Raw genomic sequence first — 17,258 nt, 5'->3', positions numbered from 1 at the left:
TTTTATAGACAACCCATTATCTACTAGCAGAAGGGGGCGATTAGTCATCTGCGCCTCTTGAAATAGATCCAAAGAATTCAAGCCAGCACTGCAAAGAGAAAAATGCATTTATGTCAGGATTTCAGAAAGGGAGCCATCCTCCCTTAATGTCGGGGCATCAGCACAGCCTTTCAGAAGGCTGTAAGGAATCTCAGAAGTCAAGCGGCAAGGAGTTGACCTAAGATTCAGTAGCTTTTTTTCTTTTGTACTCAACCTGGATGGTCCACTCTTCTGATCTTTCTTCGGACTAGAGCCAAAAGGGACCACCTTTTGTTTCTGCTTTGTCAGCTACTAAAAATGGTCAGTTCTGCCAGGTGCAGTGGCTAACACCTGTAATCCCAGCACTTTGGGAGGCTGAGGTGGGTGGATCACCTGAGGTCAGGAGCACAAGACCAGCCTTGCCAACATGGTGAAAATGTCTCTATTAAAAGTACAAAATTAGCTGGGCGTGTTGGCGGAAACCTGTAATCCCACCTACTCGGGAGGCTGAGGCAGGAGAATCACTTGAACCTGTGAGATGGAGGTTGCAGTGAACTGAGATTGCGCCATTGCACCCCAGCCTGGGTGATAGAGTGAGACTCCATCTCAAATAAAAAATAATAGTAATAGTAACAAATAAATTAATTAATTAAATAAAATAAAAATGGTCAGTTCAATTAAACTAATTCAACCCCGTATACCAGATAGGCTCTCTAAAGACATAATCCTCTCTTAAAATGAAACTGTTAGTTGTCATCATTTTCCCCTTTTCATATTTTCTACAAATCATTACAAATTCACATAAAATTCTTCAATCTGAAAGAGGCCTAGTTTAGTCTCAAGGCAGTTCACATACAAGTCTAAGTTTTTCACCCCATAAATAAAATATAATCATCCTAAAAATCAATAGGAGAAAACAATCAGAACCATTAACCTACCTCAATATCCCTTCAGCCACTTGGATGAAGTACACAGTGCTGAGTCTTTCATTTTATTGAGCTGTATAATTCTTTGTGTGGCAAATGGCAAGGGGGAAAAAAAAAAACAAGACTCAGGTGTTGTGTTCTGAAAATCAGAGCGAAGTGGGAATGAGATAATAGATTTTGACCCTTTGTGATTATAGAAATAAGCAGATATTGGAAACCCCAGAAACATTGGTTTTAAGCAACTGGAAAGAGGTTAGCTTGGTTTAGCTTCTCCCTTTGAAAATGCTTCCTCATGAGCAATTTATAAACCTGGGCATCAATTTTGAAAATTGTTAGAAAATTTTCTGTAAGATTTAAGGGGAAAAAAAAGAAGAGGTAGAGGAAAAAAGATTGATTTCAGAAGTGGAAGTGTGAGTCAAGTGCACTAAAAAGACAAGGTTGATTTAAGATAGGCCCTGCATGGTGGTGCACACCTGTAGTCCCAGCTATTCTGGAGGCTGAGGCAAGAGAATCGCTTGTGCCTAGGAGTTTGAAACCAGCCTAGGCAACATAGCAAGACCCTGTCTCAAAAAATGAAAAGAAAAGAAAAAAGACTGATTTAGTCTTAAGTTTCAAGCTGTAATATACGAACCGAAATGAAGATACTCATATGAAGCTGGTTGCTATTTACCACTGCTCAGTGGTCACTTCTTAATTCTCTTCTTTTCCACAGAAATTTGTTTTGTAAAGTTCAATAATGAGGAAAATTTACAAACTTTAACTGGACTTTTTAAACATAATTTCAACTCTTATTTTAGATTCGGGGGTACATGTGTGGGTTCATTACCTGGGTATATTGTGGGATGCTAAGGTTTGGGGTACGATGATCCCAGTACCCAAGTCCTGAGCATAGTACCCAATAGTTGGTTTTTTAACCCTTGCTCCCCTTGCTCCCTACCCACTCTAGTAATCCCCAGAGTCTATTGCTGCCTTCATTATGTCCATGAGTACCCATTGGTTAGCTCCTACTTATGAGTGAGAACATGCAGTATTTGATTTTCTGTTCCTGCGTTAATTCGCTTGGGATGATGGCCTCCAATTGCATCCATGTTGCTGCAAAGGACATGGTTTCATTCTTTATTATTGCTGCATAGTGTTCCATGTACCAAATGTTCTTTACCCATTCACCATTGATGGGCACCTAGGTTGATTCCATGTCTTTGCTATTGTGAATAACACTGCAATGAACATAAGAGAACATGTGTTTTTTTGGCAGAATGATTATGACTGTACTTTGAACATCTAACTTCATTAATGTAAGTAAAGTCTTATGATACGTTATATCTCAGACACATTCTTTAAAAAAAATAGCCTTCCTGTTCTTCCTTATACTCCCCTGCCCCTTTTAAAAAAAATGGAATACCTCTTCACTCATTACAAGGATAAAGTAAATCATTTTCCAGTGGTTTATCTAATGAGCCATGAACATGTTAAAAACATAAATAAGGACATCCTTATAATAGCCATACAAAAACAGTCAACTCTGCATGGGATGAGAAAAGTAGCAGCTTGGTAATTAGTCACTATAAAATTGAAAGAGAGTTTTTGGTAGGATTTTGAGGAAAAAAAATCACATTTTTGATATCTGGGTAACACTAAGTTTAAATGGTCATTTTGCTATATATCTCTAACACCCAGTTTAATAACTAAACATTTGGAGAAAGAAAACTATATATGGCTTCCTCAGTAAGAAGATATTAAAGAAATAGCAGAATCTAAAGTAATAACAGAATCTAAAATCCAAATGCTATTTTCCATAACTAAATACAAAACATAACATTTTTCGATCACTTCTAATTTTAAAGTTTTAAATTACATCCTATGCCAAACAATTAAAAGTACTAAGCAAAAGAGAAGGAGAGATATTATTCTTTACTAGCACTTAGCATATGGCCAGATATTTAGCCCATTTGCATTTATAGGAATGATGGATTTTTTCTTTTAATCTCATTTTATGTTTAATATTTATTATAAATTATTGTTGTTTCTTCTATTCCCTTTTCATAAGTTTTGCTGGCTTTACTTTCTGTTTATCTTCCCCCTTTCCCTTCTTCTCCAGGTAATCTAGAAATTAAATTGTGCTTATTGATTTCACTAGTGATTTCTAATAATGATAATTTTAAAATATACTTGATTAATATATCAACATTAGTTAATAACTGTCTTGCTTGCTTGTTCACTGCTTCCTCACCTTTTATCTCTGCCACTGAAAGAGACTATTAAAGTCTCTTATTCCCCAATTCTCCATTTCCCCCACTGAGAAGGGGCTTTTACAATGCTTCTTCTTGCCACAGAATTTTGCTTAGGTAGGCTATAAGTTTTAATTTTAAGTTATTATTATGTTATCTCTTCTGGAGTTTCTCTATGGTTGAATTAATTCTTACTCTATGTAATAAATTCCCAGTTAATTTTTAACCACCTACTCTTAATTATTGCAAGATTTGTTACCACTTTTCCTCCTTTCTTTATTTCCCATTATCATCAAATAATCTGGTTCCATTAACAAAAAGTTGGAAGGCTTCCTCAAAATCTTTACTTAAATAGGTGATTGAGTGGTATATATTCCGATGCCTTGACTTTCTCTTACCCTGACACATAAATATCTTAGATAGGTAAAGAATCTCTGCTTAGCAGTTCTTTTTTTCTGTTTTCTTTAAAATTTATGATCTTCTCTTTATAAAACAAGAATGTTTATAACAGACTGAGTCTCTTTCTTCACAATTTATTCTTAAAATTTCGCAAGGATATATTTAGCTGTAAGTTTGTTTTCATTAACACTCTTTGGAACTAAAGGAATCCTTTCAATTTAAATATTGAAGTTTTTCTTCAGCTCAGGAGATTTTCCTCAATTGTTTGTGGAATTATTTTGCATTAGTCATATTTTTGCTGTAAAGATGACGCCTAACCTATAAAATCTTACTGACTTACAACAACCCGGTTCAAGTCTATAAGCTGGCTACAGATCCGCTGGTCTTGACCTGTAGTAGGCAGTGCCTTTGGGAAGTAATTAGGTTTAGATGAGGTCATGAGGTTAGAGCCCCCATGATGAGATGGATGACTGCCCTTGTAAGAGAAGAAAGAGATACCAGAGCTGCTTCTCTCCACCACGCGAGGATAGAGAAAGAAGGCAACTCTCTGTAAACACGGAAGACTGCCTTCGCCAAGAACCAACTCTGGTACCTTGATCTTGGACTTCTGAGCCTCCAGATCCGTGAGATGTAAGTGTCTATTGTTTAAGCCACCTAGTCATGTATTTTGTCATAGCAGCCAAAGTTGACCATGACAATTCTGAAAAATCCTTTTTCTATTCTAAATGTATCTCCTTGAGAGCCATTACTTTTTTCTTTAATTTCTCTCCATCTTTTTCATTCGTTCTAATTTGGTAGTACTCTTTCTATTCTAGTTTTTTTGATTTGGTCTTCTCCATCATGTGACTTAGTCTTGAAAAATTAGTTATGCTTTGTCTGTGTCTATACAGGGCTGTGTCTTCTTTCATTGTTACTATAGGTCAGGCTGTTTGTCTCTCTCACAGAGAGTTAATCTGACTAGTTCTAGTAGGAAAGAAGTTTCTCTTTTTGTGGACTAGCAGCATAAACTGGTAAAATGTCATCCTTCTGCTGACACTTGGAAGAGTCCCCTCTACTCTCAGGGGCATCTTCACCATCTGTGTTTTTTTTAGACGGAGTCTTGCTCTGTTGCCCAGACTGGATGGAGTGCAGTGGTGCTATCTTGGCTCACTGCAAGCTCCGCCTCCTGGGTTCAGGCCATTCTCCTGCCTCAGCCTCCTGAGTAGCTGGGACTACAGGTGCCCGCCACCAGTCCCAGCTAATTTTGGTTTTCTTTTTTTGTATTTTTAGTAGAGACAGGGTTTCACCATGTTAGCCTGGATGGTCTCGATCTCCTGACCTCGTGATCCACACGCCTCAGCCTCCCAGAGTGCTGGGATTACTGGCGTGAGCCACCACGCCCGTCGTCATCTTCTAGCTGCAAGACCTAGAAATGCTTCAGCATACTGCTGTGGTCCTCTTTCAAAGGTCTGAAGTTAACAGATCTAGGAGCTTTTCCACGTTTAACACAGTAAGCCAACAGATGTGTCCTTTGCCAGACACCTTGAAGTCTAGGATCTTCCCCTAAATCCTGAACAAAGGCAAGCCTTCAACTTTTACACTGGTCCCTAAGTTTTTTCTTAATGATATCATGAAGCCTCACCGATATGGTAGCCATTCGCTATGTATGATCATCAAGCACCTGAAATATAGCTAGACTGGCATGAGATGTCTTATAAGTGTAAAATACACACCAAATTTTAAAGGAATAGTACAAAAACAGTAAACTGTCTTCTTAAAGTTTTCATATTGAGTATGTGCTAAAATATTTTTGACATATTAAGCTAAGTAAATTATTTTTAAAATTATGTAAATATTGAATTACTGAGATTAATGTTCATTCCTTATTTTTACCTTTTTTTTTGAGACAGAGTCTCGCTCTGCTGCCCAGGCTGGAGTGAAGTGGCATGATCTCGGCTCACTGCAACTTCTGCCTCCCGGGTTCAAGCAATTCTCCTGCCTCAGCCTCCCTAGTAGCTGAGACTACAAGCGCACATGGCCACGCCCTGCTAATTTTTTGTATTTTAGTAGAAATGGGGTTTCACTGTGTTGCCCAGGCTGGTCTTAAACCCCTGAGCTCAGGCAATCCACCCACCTCAGCCTCCCAAAGTGCTAGGATTACAGGCATAAGCCACTGTGCCTGGCTTATTTTTACCTGTTTTAATGTGGTACTGTAAAATTAAAAATTAGGTAGACTGCAGCGCAGCTCACATTATCCTTGTTTTTGCCACAGAGATTGAGGCCCTGTCTTGCTCAGCTTCCCCTAAGAGGAGAATAGTTCAGTCGATCCTTCAGACTTCACTGATGTAAGGGGAAAACAATGGAAAAGAGGTTGGAAAGTATACTTAGACCACCTTCATCCAAATGGCCTTGTCTTAAATGAGAATAAATTTTGTTTTTATTCATGAGCTTTATTCTTACAACCATTTATGATTTTTATTTTCTCAAGTTGGCATTTTGCTTTCAAAAACAGAAATAATTCCTGGGAAAATAATATAAATTAAGAAATTCAGCTTTCAAAAATTTTTCTAATTTAAGGATAGTGAGTAAAATATATTCAATATTCAAATACACTTGAAGTCATAACAAATGGCTTAAAATTTTCCGAACATCCAACTTCTGCTTTCACAGACTCATAAAGGCATTTAACATTTCTGCAACTTATATGGTGAAATCTATGTCCAGTTGTGGTTTCAGGTATACTCTCAATAACTCGAGTGTTTGAGTAGTTCACACTAGACCAGGGAATTGTCAAATTTTAGAAGACTGAATAATAGGCATCACAGTTTTGAGGGACTGAAATCATCAATAAATGAATGTAAAATAACTGAGGGACTTGGGTTTCATTTAGTTTCTCATCACTTCACTCTTCCTAATTTACAGTACTTCTCAAATAAGAAAATTAGAGTTTCGCACGAATTATTCAGTAAGCTTTGAGCAGTTAGTGTTTACAAAGCTCAATCATGTCTAAGGTTCTAGTGATTACACATCATGGAAAACCCACAACAATACTTACTGGTTAAGCATACAAACTGCTGAAGCAGAGGAAATGTATTACCGTATTTCCCTGCCACACCCTGTTTGGCTAGCACTTGCAGTCTTGGTGGTATCTTCCAACTTTAGGGATTTCTTCCCCTCTCATTCTTCAAGGTTCCCCCTTAGCTTTACCTGTCCTGAAAGGACACCGTCTCCTAAAACGTACCCTCTCTGTAGTCTTCCCTAAGGTTTAGTACACTCCCCACCCCCGCCACAAACTCATTTCTGTTGGCTAAGTTAATGGGTTGGGAAATGTCAGAATTCAATGGTGACTCTTCTGTCACTATTGTGAAAATTTAAATATCTATGACTTATGTGACATACTCTATAGGAAACACCTGTAATTTGAGGCAACTATATTATTTGGTAGCATTGTCAAGAGTTAGCCTAGACATGAACTAAAAGTTTAAAGACTTCCTATCTAAACTAATGTTTTCATTAAAAAAATTAAAGCAGTGACTATAAACAATAGTCAACTCAAGGAAAGTTGACTTGGGGAAATTTAAAATAATAAGCACTTTAGACAAACTCATATGTCTAACACTCTGGTAAGCACATTCTCTTTTACTCACTTGGGTACTTAGCAGACTGCAAAATCTGAAACTGCAGCTATGTCAGAGAGTTACAGAGCTCTCTTTAACTCACAACCCAGTTAGAGTGAAGGCTGAAGTTTTGCCTCTTAAGCTAACAAGATCTTGATACATGGCAGCATCTGTTTCTCTCTAGCCTTCAGTCTCCTTACTGACCATTAACTGGTCATTCAATCTAATGACTCCAAGTTCTTCCTATAGTTGAAAATGTGAGGAAGCTTTCAGCATTCTTCTCTCGTTGCTGGATTTTACTGAATGCTCCAATTTGGGCTTCAAATCCTAACTCAGGAATTTGCCAGCTATGTGACATTGGGCAAGCTACTTACTCTCTCTGTGCTTCAGTTTCCTCATCATCATAATAGTGAGGATAATAAACCCTATGGCAGATTGCTCTGAGAACTGAAGGAGTGTGTGAATCGTGAAGAACACTGCCTGGCAACCAAGTAAGTATGCAGTGAAAGCTAGCTCATGGGATGTCCTGTTTCAGAGATCGCTGTTTCTCAACGTTGGAGGCATATTAGAAGCAAACACTGATGCCTGGGCCCCTACCCAAATTAATACAATTAGAATATTTGGATGTGGGCCCCAGGTTTATATATGGTAAGATTCTAGGGCCAGAACATCCTCAAAAATAATAATAATATGTATTTATTTATTTATTGAGTGTTTACTATGAGCCAAGCTGTGTCTCGGACGGCTTTCTTTACCTGTTCTCCCCTGAGCCAGGCTCCAGAGAGGATAACAACACCCACAAGCCATATCTGAGATGTGAGCCTGAGTGTCCAGTCTGCCTTTGTGGACCTTTCCCAGCCATCACAAGCACTGACTGCAAGGTTGAAACTGAGAGTTTGGGAGGAAAGAGGAAGGCATCAGTCACTGAATGAGGAAGGAACAGCCTCTTCCTTGATTTCTTTTCCTACACTGCCCACACTTGCCCCTTTTCCATTCTGGATACATTTATAACATAAATTATATACTTCAGCTTTATAAAATATATTTAAAAGCCCAAAAGAGTTACTCCCACTGTTAGTCTTTGCATAGTTGTTAGTGTGGATGCTTTAGGAAAGAATATTAATTTTAATATTAACCTTAAGACACAACCAAAAAATTAATTTTCTGCAAAAAGTTAACATGTTCTATAATATAGTAGAAAATGTAATCAAATATTCATGATATATTGTCAGTGAAAAAGCAAGATGTAGAACAATGTGAACATTATGATCCTATTTCTGTAAAAAAAAAAATTTCCTACTAATATTATATACAGATGTAATCATGTGTATTCACTCCAAAATATTATCAGCCATGCATAAATATTCTAACTATGCCATTAACATTATTTTTAGTTTCCATACATAAAATAACTCAAGAATAATTTTTAAGTCTCTAAATAAAGTATGATGCTGAAATGACCTCTTCATGACATAAAAAGTGCAAAAAAAAGGCTATCATAATTTTTTCAAGAGATTCTCAGACAAAAATGTTCATGTTATTTTGCAAGCTTCTTTATTTGCATAAAAGCATGCTTGTCACATTTCTATATTTTATTGAACTTCTATTAAGAATATATAATCCAGATGTTCCTTGATTTCAGAAAGCAATTTTTCTTGAATCTGAGCTTGTTTACATTACAAGAGATTCTTTTTTAAATTAAAGAATCAAAGTAATGTTACTTTAAAGCACAAATTCCTCTGTGAATTTATGATTTTATTAAAAATATAATTTGCAACTTCTCAGATGTACCCATCATGAAAATATATTAGGTGTCTGCATTATTTGCTTGTAAAATATAGTGACTAGATTTATGTTCAAAAATCTGGGAGGCAGTCACGCCTTCAGTGTCCCAGGAGTGAGCAGCCCACCTGTACATTTTCTGTTGACCAAGGAAAAGAGATGCTATTCCAAGCAATGCTTCTTCCATCATCCCTCAGACTCTCAAAAGTTGTAGCTTCTTATTCATATTTTTAGATGACATCCTTAACTGTGGGTTCAGTTTCTGAATTTCTCTTTCCTAATGAATTAATGTGGATTTCACTTATTTAAAAATTCTTTATCAAATATGAAAATGGTTGAAACAGAAAATTAAAAGGAATAACATTTTTGTCAATATTTGTGATGTGTTTTGGAAAGCTCACTCCAGTATGCTTTGTTGGTGATGGGGCAGCACGGAGATAATTCAAGAGTTTATTAGTCTAGGCCAGACATAAAAGTCTTCAGTCCTGCAACAGCAAAGAAACTTGGAGGGAAAGTGGAGAAATGACAGACAGACATTTTCCCATTCTGCTTCCTTCCTGGCACAGCCTGCCTCCACTGAGGAAGCCTAGAAAGCCAGATAGACAAAGAGTCTGAGTGACTGTGAGACCCAGTCCTTACCAAGGAACCTGCAGAGAGGCTGCTGATGGTAGTGGGAGGAAGGGTATCCCTAGGAAAGATTTTCCACCCTGATATGAAAATTGAGGAATTTGAGAAAGAACCTTGAGGAATTTGAGAAAGAAACCTATCCTTTTGGCTTCTGGATTTTGTTAAGGAAGACGGTGATCCTTGTTGCTACATTGCTACACTGCTGAAGCAGAAGATCAAAGAAGCTGTAGAAAAGCCATCCCAGAGTTCTAATAGTTTCAACTGCTGAAGTAACCCTAGAAACAACCTAACTCCAGAATCTTTTTTATGCGTAATGACAAGAGTCCTTGATATCTAAGCAGCTTTTAGTCAGGTTTGCTATTACTTGCCGCAGAAAGTATTGTAACCAAAACACAGTGGATGGATTAAAACACGATACTATTCAGTAGGTAGAATCTATAATTCTTGACCATTGACAAATTATAGATGATGAAGAAAAGAAGGAAGTCTAAGACGACTCCCAAGAAACTTAGGTCAAAGGGCTTAGAGTGATATGATTTCCTAAATAGAGGAATACAAATACAGAAAGTAGAGAAGGCAGGAAAGAGGAGAATGACCAATAAAGTTTGGGATATTATTGAGATATGTCTGTATTTGAGTTTGTCTGGGACTTTCAGATGACTGTGTAGTAGGTGCTGGGTTATAGTCCTAGAGCTCTGACATTAAATGAATGAACAGACCAACACAATGGCTCACGCCTGTAATCTCAACACTGTGGGAGGCCCAGGCAGGTGGATCACGAGGTCAGGAGATTGAGACCATCCCAGCTAACAAGGTGAAATCCCGTCCCTACTAAGAATACAAAAATTAGCCAGGCATGGTGGTGTGGACCTGTAGTTCCAGCTACTTGGGAGGTTGAGGCAGGAGAATCGCTTGAACCCAGGAGGCAGAGATTGCAATGAGCCAAGATCATGCCACTGCACTTCAGCCTGGGCAACAGAGACTCCATCTCAAAAAAAAAAAAAAAATGAAGATACACAGTAGATAAGAAGGCAAGCTTTGATATTCAGTTGGCTCCTAGGCTATTTCTGTATCTAAATTTCTAGCATAGACTTCTTGTTTAATCCTGACTCATATCTCTAAAGGCCTATAGTACAGTCTCTCCTTTAAAATGTCATAGGTACCTTAAATTCAACATGACTACACCTAAGCATCTAACTTCCCCCTCATCTACTGATCTCTTTTTATTCCCATATGTAATATATTAGATTATGCCAGTAGTACATATTTTCTGAAAAAGGCAGTGTGCCAGGACAAACCTCTGGGTAAAACAGAGTTTAAAGGCTAGACAAAGGAAGAGGTTCTCGTGAAGAAACCCAGAAGGAACAAGAAAGATCAAAATTGACTCAGAAACGTTTAGTAGAAGCCAACAAATAGAGTTTCACAGGAGAAATGGTCAATAGTGTGAAATGTCATTTAAGAAGTTCAGTGAAATACAAGCTTATAAATCACATTCCAAAAAGGGCCAGCCACTGCCTCAGACAGAGGCATTCATCCATTAAAATCATTTTAGAAGAGATAATATTCACAGAAAACCACTTTCTCATATGAAAACTATAAATGCATTATACAAGCGTGTATTTTGTGTTTTGATAATTAACCGAAGTTAAAAAGATTTGAGAGGATTTTTTAGGAAAATGAGCAGAGTGAAAACAGAGTACAGAATGTCTTTTCTCCAATATCCAACAAAGCGACCGATTACACTTTCTAAAGTGAATGGAGCAACCACCAAGAGTAACTAAATGTAAAGGTGTTCGCCTTTCAGCCAGAACCGCCATCTTCCAGTAATTCGCCAAAATGAGGAACACAAAGGGAAAGAGGAGAGGCACCCAATATATGTTCTCTAGGCCTTTTAGAAAACATGGAGTTGTTCCTTTGGCCACGTATATGCGAATCTATAAGAAAGGTGATATCGTAGACATCAAGGGAATGGGTACTGTTCAAAAAGGAATGCCCCACAATTGTTACCATGGCAAAACTGGAAGAGTCTACAGTGTTCCCCAGCATGCTGTTGGCATTGTTGTAAACAAACAAGTTAAGGGCAAGATTCTTGCCAAGAGAATTAATGTGCATATTGAGCACATTAAGCACTCTAAGAGCCGAGATAGCTTCCTGAAACGCGTGAAGGAAAATGATCAGGAAAAGAAAGAAGCCAAAGAGAAAGGTACCTGGGTTCAACTGACGCACTAGCCTGCTCCACCCAGAGAAGCACACTTTGTGAGAACCAACGGGAAAGAGCCTTAGCTGCTGGAACCTATTCCCTAAGAATTCATGGCATCATAGGTGTTAAAAAAATAAAATAAAATAAAAGACCTCTGGGCTGAAAAAAAAAAATGTAAAGGTGTTCAACTCTTTACTGAAAAGATTTAACAGAAAAGGCAGAACAAAATACCAAACATTTCCTAGAGGGTTGTTGCCATTCTCAACCCCACTTGTACATCCTGGAGGTAATACCAGAAAAAGAAGGTTAAGTCAAGGAAAACCTCACTACCAACTTCAAATTTGAAAAGGAAAAAAATTAGCAAAGGAATCAGTAGGCAACTCTGGGAAACATCTGAGAATTCTCAAGATTAGAAGCTTCCTCCAAAGATTCCAATATTTCAGCAGACACAGTGACCAGGGTCTTAGTATTTGGGGTCTCTTTATTTTGGTCCCTTCAGTAGAAATCAAAGCAGATGAGCAGGGAAAGTGATTGTAAGCAAACAAAGTTGTTTACCCCCAGCAGTTAAACAAGGATTTAGTAAAACCGATGCCAAAAGAGAAGACACATAAGACAAGATTCTGTGAGGATGAAGGGAGGTGGAGGACCAGGGAGAGTGGCTGGTGGAGACTCTCCTCAACTATGGAGTATTAACCACAGACCCAAGCCTATGACTGTTCATATATTTTCCTTCTTCTGTCCTGACTGAATACTAGAACTAGAGTCTCACAAGAGACAGCTATAATTCAGGATTAAATTCAGGCTTCAGAGCTCAATGCCCGATAAGGGACATAACCTGAAGCTCCAGATGGTCCTATATCCCCTTAGTCACCTCCAACCAAAACAGATATACATCCACTACGTGGAGAGAATTCTAGTGCAGGTCATTCAACAAGAGAGGCTCAACGTAATTTTAGCCTTAATACACTCTAACCTTCAACCTGATCACCCTCACCCTCATCCTAATTCTAACAACATTAATTCTCTCATTTGTAAAATAAAAATTATTTTTGGGAAACATTAATTATACCAACTTCCTCCAGAGTCTTGCCTAAGGATCAAATAAGATAACTTACACAAAAATATGAACTATGCAAATGCTAGAGCACTGATACAAAAATTTGTTGTTGTTTTTGTTGTTTTAATTTGTATTTGAAAAATATGTTTATATCTTTTTCTAGGCTAACAAACCTATAAAAGTACAATATGCAGCTGAACTGCCTCCCCCCTACAATTATTTCTCTTCACCTCATGAAGGTGTGTCAAAAAATATCTAAATCGACAGTACATTGGATACTTAAGATGCATCTGTGTTTTCACTGAGATTTTTGGCTTTAAAAACACATTGTCTTATACAATATTGTATTTGCAAATTGGTTTGTTAATAAAGTTTAATTTGACATTATGGGCTTCATCATATTTTAACAAAACTTCAGTGCTGACTTTGCAATTGCTTCATTTTCTGTTAAATATAGCAAACATATAATTTGTCCGGCTTACCTGGAAACAATATTGCCCTCAGCTGTTTGGTAATTGGGTAGATATTTATTGGAACCTCTCATACTCTCTATGTAAACACTTGATATTACTAGCTATTCATAACTGCACCTTGGCATGTTCATAAAATTAAACAAAGTAATTAATTTGGTTTCAGGCATAAAACAAGAAAATATGCAGGGCTGTTGGAGCAACATGCACATGTGAAAACTCATAGAATTATTATAATAACAGAGTGTGTGGCCTGCAGTAATAAAGCAATTTTTAAATTATTTTGTCAGAGAAAGACATTTAATTTATCATAAGTAGCCTTAAAGATACAAATTTTAATATTTCTTCCTTTCATTATCAGGCTACTTTCCATATTTATTGACTATAATCATTCTGTTAGTAGGATCCGAAACTTAGCTACTAAATGCAAGAAGCATCATTTTTTATGTGTGAAAATCTCCTTATTCCACCAGAATAAAACCTCTAATAAGATAGTACCATTCAAAACAACCTGTTATCTAGAGCGAACATCATGGGAGAAGAACAAAGGTGAATATAATCAAAGCTGAAGTGAGGGAGAGAAGAAAGGAGGGAAAAAATCCCAACTTCTCTATTCTCTAAACATAACCTGACATAGGCACCTGGTTTGATACCTTGGTCAATCTATCAGTAAGAAAAGGATGCCATCATTTTCAATGTGCTTTAAAATCTTTACATGAAAAATACTGGCTCGCATGGATGGACAATGAAGGATTCTAATCAACTTTTATGTAGTCATTATGAGAAGAGACTTCAAGAAGTTCATGGGAAATGGAATTAAAAGATAAAAGTAAAATACATAAACTTTTTTTCAACAGAAGCTCCAAGTTTAAAACACTGTTGTAAGTGATGATACCAGCCATTTAGTTCATCCCTAAAGAACTGAGAGTACTGGGGAATGGCAATCATTAAAAAGTCAGGAAACAACAGATGCTAGAGGGAATATGGAGAAATAGGAACTCTTTTACACTGTTGATGGGGGTGTAAATTAGTTCAACCATTGTGGAAGACAGTGTGGCCATTCCTCAAGGATCTAGAACTAGAAATACCATTCCACCTAGCAATCCTATTACTGGGTATATACCCAAAGGATTATAAATCATTCTACTATAAAGACACATGCACACATATGTTTATTGCAGCACTATTCACAATAGCAAAGACTTGGAACCAACCCAAATGCCCATCAAAGATAGACTGGATTTAAAAAATGTGGCACATATACTCCATGGAGCACTATGCAGCCAGAAAAAAGGATGAGTTCACGTCTTTTGCAAGGACATGGATGAAGGTGGAAACCATCATTCTCAGCAAACTAACACAGGAACAGAAAACCAAACCCTGCATGTTTTCACTCATAAGTGGGAGTTGAACAATGAGAACATAAGGGCACAGGGAGGGAAAAATCACATACCAGGGCTTGTCAGCGGGTTGGGGGCAAGGGGAGGGATAGCATTAGGAGTAATACCTAATGTAGATGACAGGTTGATGGGTGCAGCAAGCCACCATGGCATGTGTATACCTATGTGACAAACCTGCACATTCTGCACATATATCCCATAACTTAAAGTATAATAATAAAAGAAATTTTAAAAAATTAAAAAAGAACTGAGGGAAATGGGAATTTAACTATGTCAATGCAGTCTTTTTTACATGATTAACTGAAGAAAAATGAGTGCCCTTTACAGAGTTTTTAACATTAGGAAACAAAAAGAAGTGAAAAGGAGCCAAGCCAGGACTGTAAGATGAATGCCTAATGATTTCCCATCAAAACTCTTGCAAAACTGCCCTTGTTTGATGAGAGGAATGAACAGAAGCATTGTCACGGTGGAGGACTCTATAGTGAAGCGTTTCTGGGTGTTTTTCTGCTAAAACTTGGGCTAACTTTCTCAAAACAATGTCATCATAAGCAGATGTTATTCTTTGGCCCTCCAGAAAGTCAACAAATGAAATGTTTTCAGCATCTCAACTATGGCCATGATCTTTGCTCTTGACCAGTCCACGTTTGCTTTAACTGGGCCGCTTCCACCTCTTGGTAGCCATTGCTTTGATTGTACTTTGTCTTCAGGATTGTACTGATAAAACTGTGTTTTATCCTGTTACAATTTTTCCAAGAAAGTCTTTAGGATCTTTATTCCACTTGTTTAAACTTTCCATTTAAAACTTTGTTATTGTCTGCAGCAGCTCTGGACACAACAATTTGGGTACCTATCAAGAGGAAAGTTTGCTTAACCTTAACTTTTCAGCCAGAATTGTATACACTGAATCAAGTGGCTATTGTTCCTACCAGTATTCATCAGTCCTCTTCAATCAGGGCATAAAGAAGATTAATTTTTTCCTCACAAATTGATGTTGATAGGTTGCTGCTGTAGACTTCATTTTCAACATCATCTCATCCTTTCTTAAAATGAGTTATATATTTGTAAACTGCTGATTTCTTTGGGGCATTGGCCCCAGAAACTTTCTGTAGCGCATCAATGATTTCATCACTCCTCTACCCAACCTTCACCATAAATTTGATGTTTGTTCTTGCTTCAATTTTAGCAGAATTTATGTTGCTCTAATAGGTGATCTTTCAATTGATGTCTTATTCTTCTTCATACATCAAACTAGATCCTGTTTGGACATGTTACAAGTTAGTACAAGTTTATTTTGGTGCAAAAAAAATGTTTGAAATCCATGCATTGCTTTTTATAACACTTATTTTCCATGAACAATTTGAAGACTCCCTCTTATATGCCACTCTTTGATTTACAATTTTCAGATGATTACAGTATAATAAACAATTGTAATACCATAACCACACTGAATGTAAATTAATCTCTCACAATTCCACACATTCCTCAGAATCTTGAAATATAATCCTGTTATACTTGCCAAACAAGAATCCCAGCTAAAGTGTGCATATTGGTAAAAGGCTGGATAGCAAAGAATTTAATATATGTTAAAACAAAAAACGCCATTAAAACTCTACATTAAGCAACAATTCCATACTAGGAAAATGAACAAGCTAAAAGTAAATGACTAACTTAAAATTTATACATCAACTGCTAAAATTGCATTTGTTAATAAAGAATCGATTTATGCCTTCTATACTTTGTACATTTAAGAAATATTTTTTGATAACAGGAAAGAAAGAAAGAAAGAAAGAAAGAAAGAAAGAAAGAAAGAAAGAAAGAAAGAAAGAGAGAGAGAGAGAGAGAGAGAGAAAGGAAGGAAGGAAGGAAGGAAGGAAGGAAGGAAGGAAGGAAGGAAGGAAGGAAGGAAGGAAGGAAGGAAGGAAGGAAGGAAGGAAGGGAAAGCAAGAAAGAAAGAAAGAGAAAGCAAGAGAGAAAGAAAGAAAGAAAGAAAGAAAGAAAGAAAGAAAGAAAGAAAGAAAGAAAGAAAGAAAGAAAGAAGAAAGAAAGAAGAAAGAAAGAAAAGGAGAGAGAGAGAAAAGAGGCAATTCAGAGGTGAAATGGGTTGTAGGAACCCATTTTGATCATATATTTTTTTCTATCATACGTCTTCAAAAAAAGTAATTTTTTGTCATCTTCAGTAAGAGAGACTAGAGAGAGACCCTGTCTAAAAAAGAGAAAGAGAGAGAGAGAGAAAGAGACCAAAATATCTCCTAACAACCTACAAGTTTTAATTCGTGGAACACCAAAAAAGCTAGTCATCCTAAATGCTTTAGTTACTAAAGCTAAGAAAACAGAGAGGGGCCCTTGCTAAATATAACAATTTAAAGGAAGAAAGCAAAAGTTGTGGAGGAATTAAGGTGGCTTTCACTTTGTAAATCTCCCTGTAGGAACTACCTTTCCCCTCTCTCCACCTCAAAGAAGGTTAATGTGTTTCTCCTTATTTTGGAATTTCACTTCACCAAGTTTGTTCATTTAAAACTCAGACATTCTTGAGAGGTAGGAAGTGGGGCTGGTGA

General features: G+C 37.1%; 1 pseudogene; it reads left to right on the top strand.

Moving 5' to 3' along the window:
- Positions 1-11,392: 11,392 nt before the first annotated feature.
- Positions 11,393-11,805, top strand: LOC104665662 (annotated as a pseudogene).
- The last annotated feature ends 5,453 nt before the right edge of the window (positions 11,806-17,258 follow it).

The sequence above is a fragment of the Rhinopithecus roxellana genome, chromosome 5 (assembly GCF_007565055.1).
Source record: "Rhinopithecus roxellana isolate Shanxi Qingling chromosome 5, ASM756505v1, whole genome shotgun sequence".
Taxonomy (NCBI): domain Eukaryota; kingdom Metazoa; phylum Chordata; class Mammalia; order Primates; family Cercopithecidae; genus Rhinopithecus; species Rhinopithecus roxellana.
The sequence above is the reverse complement of the archived record's forward strand: the minus strand, read 5'-3'. Positions and strand labels throughout refer to the sequence as shown.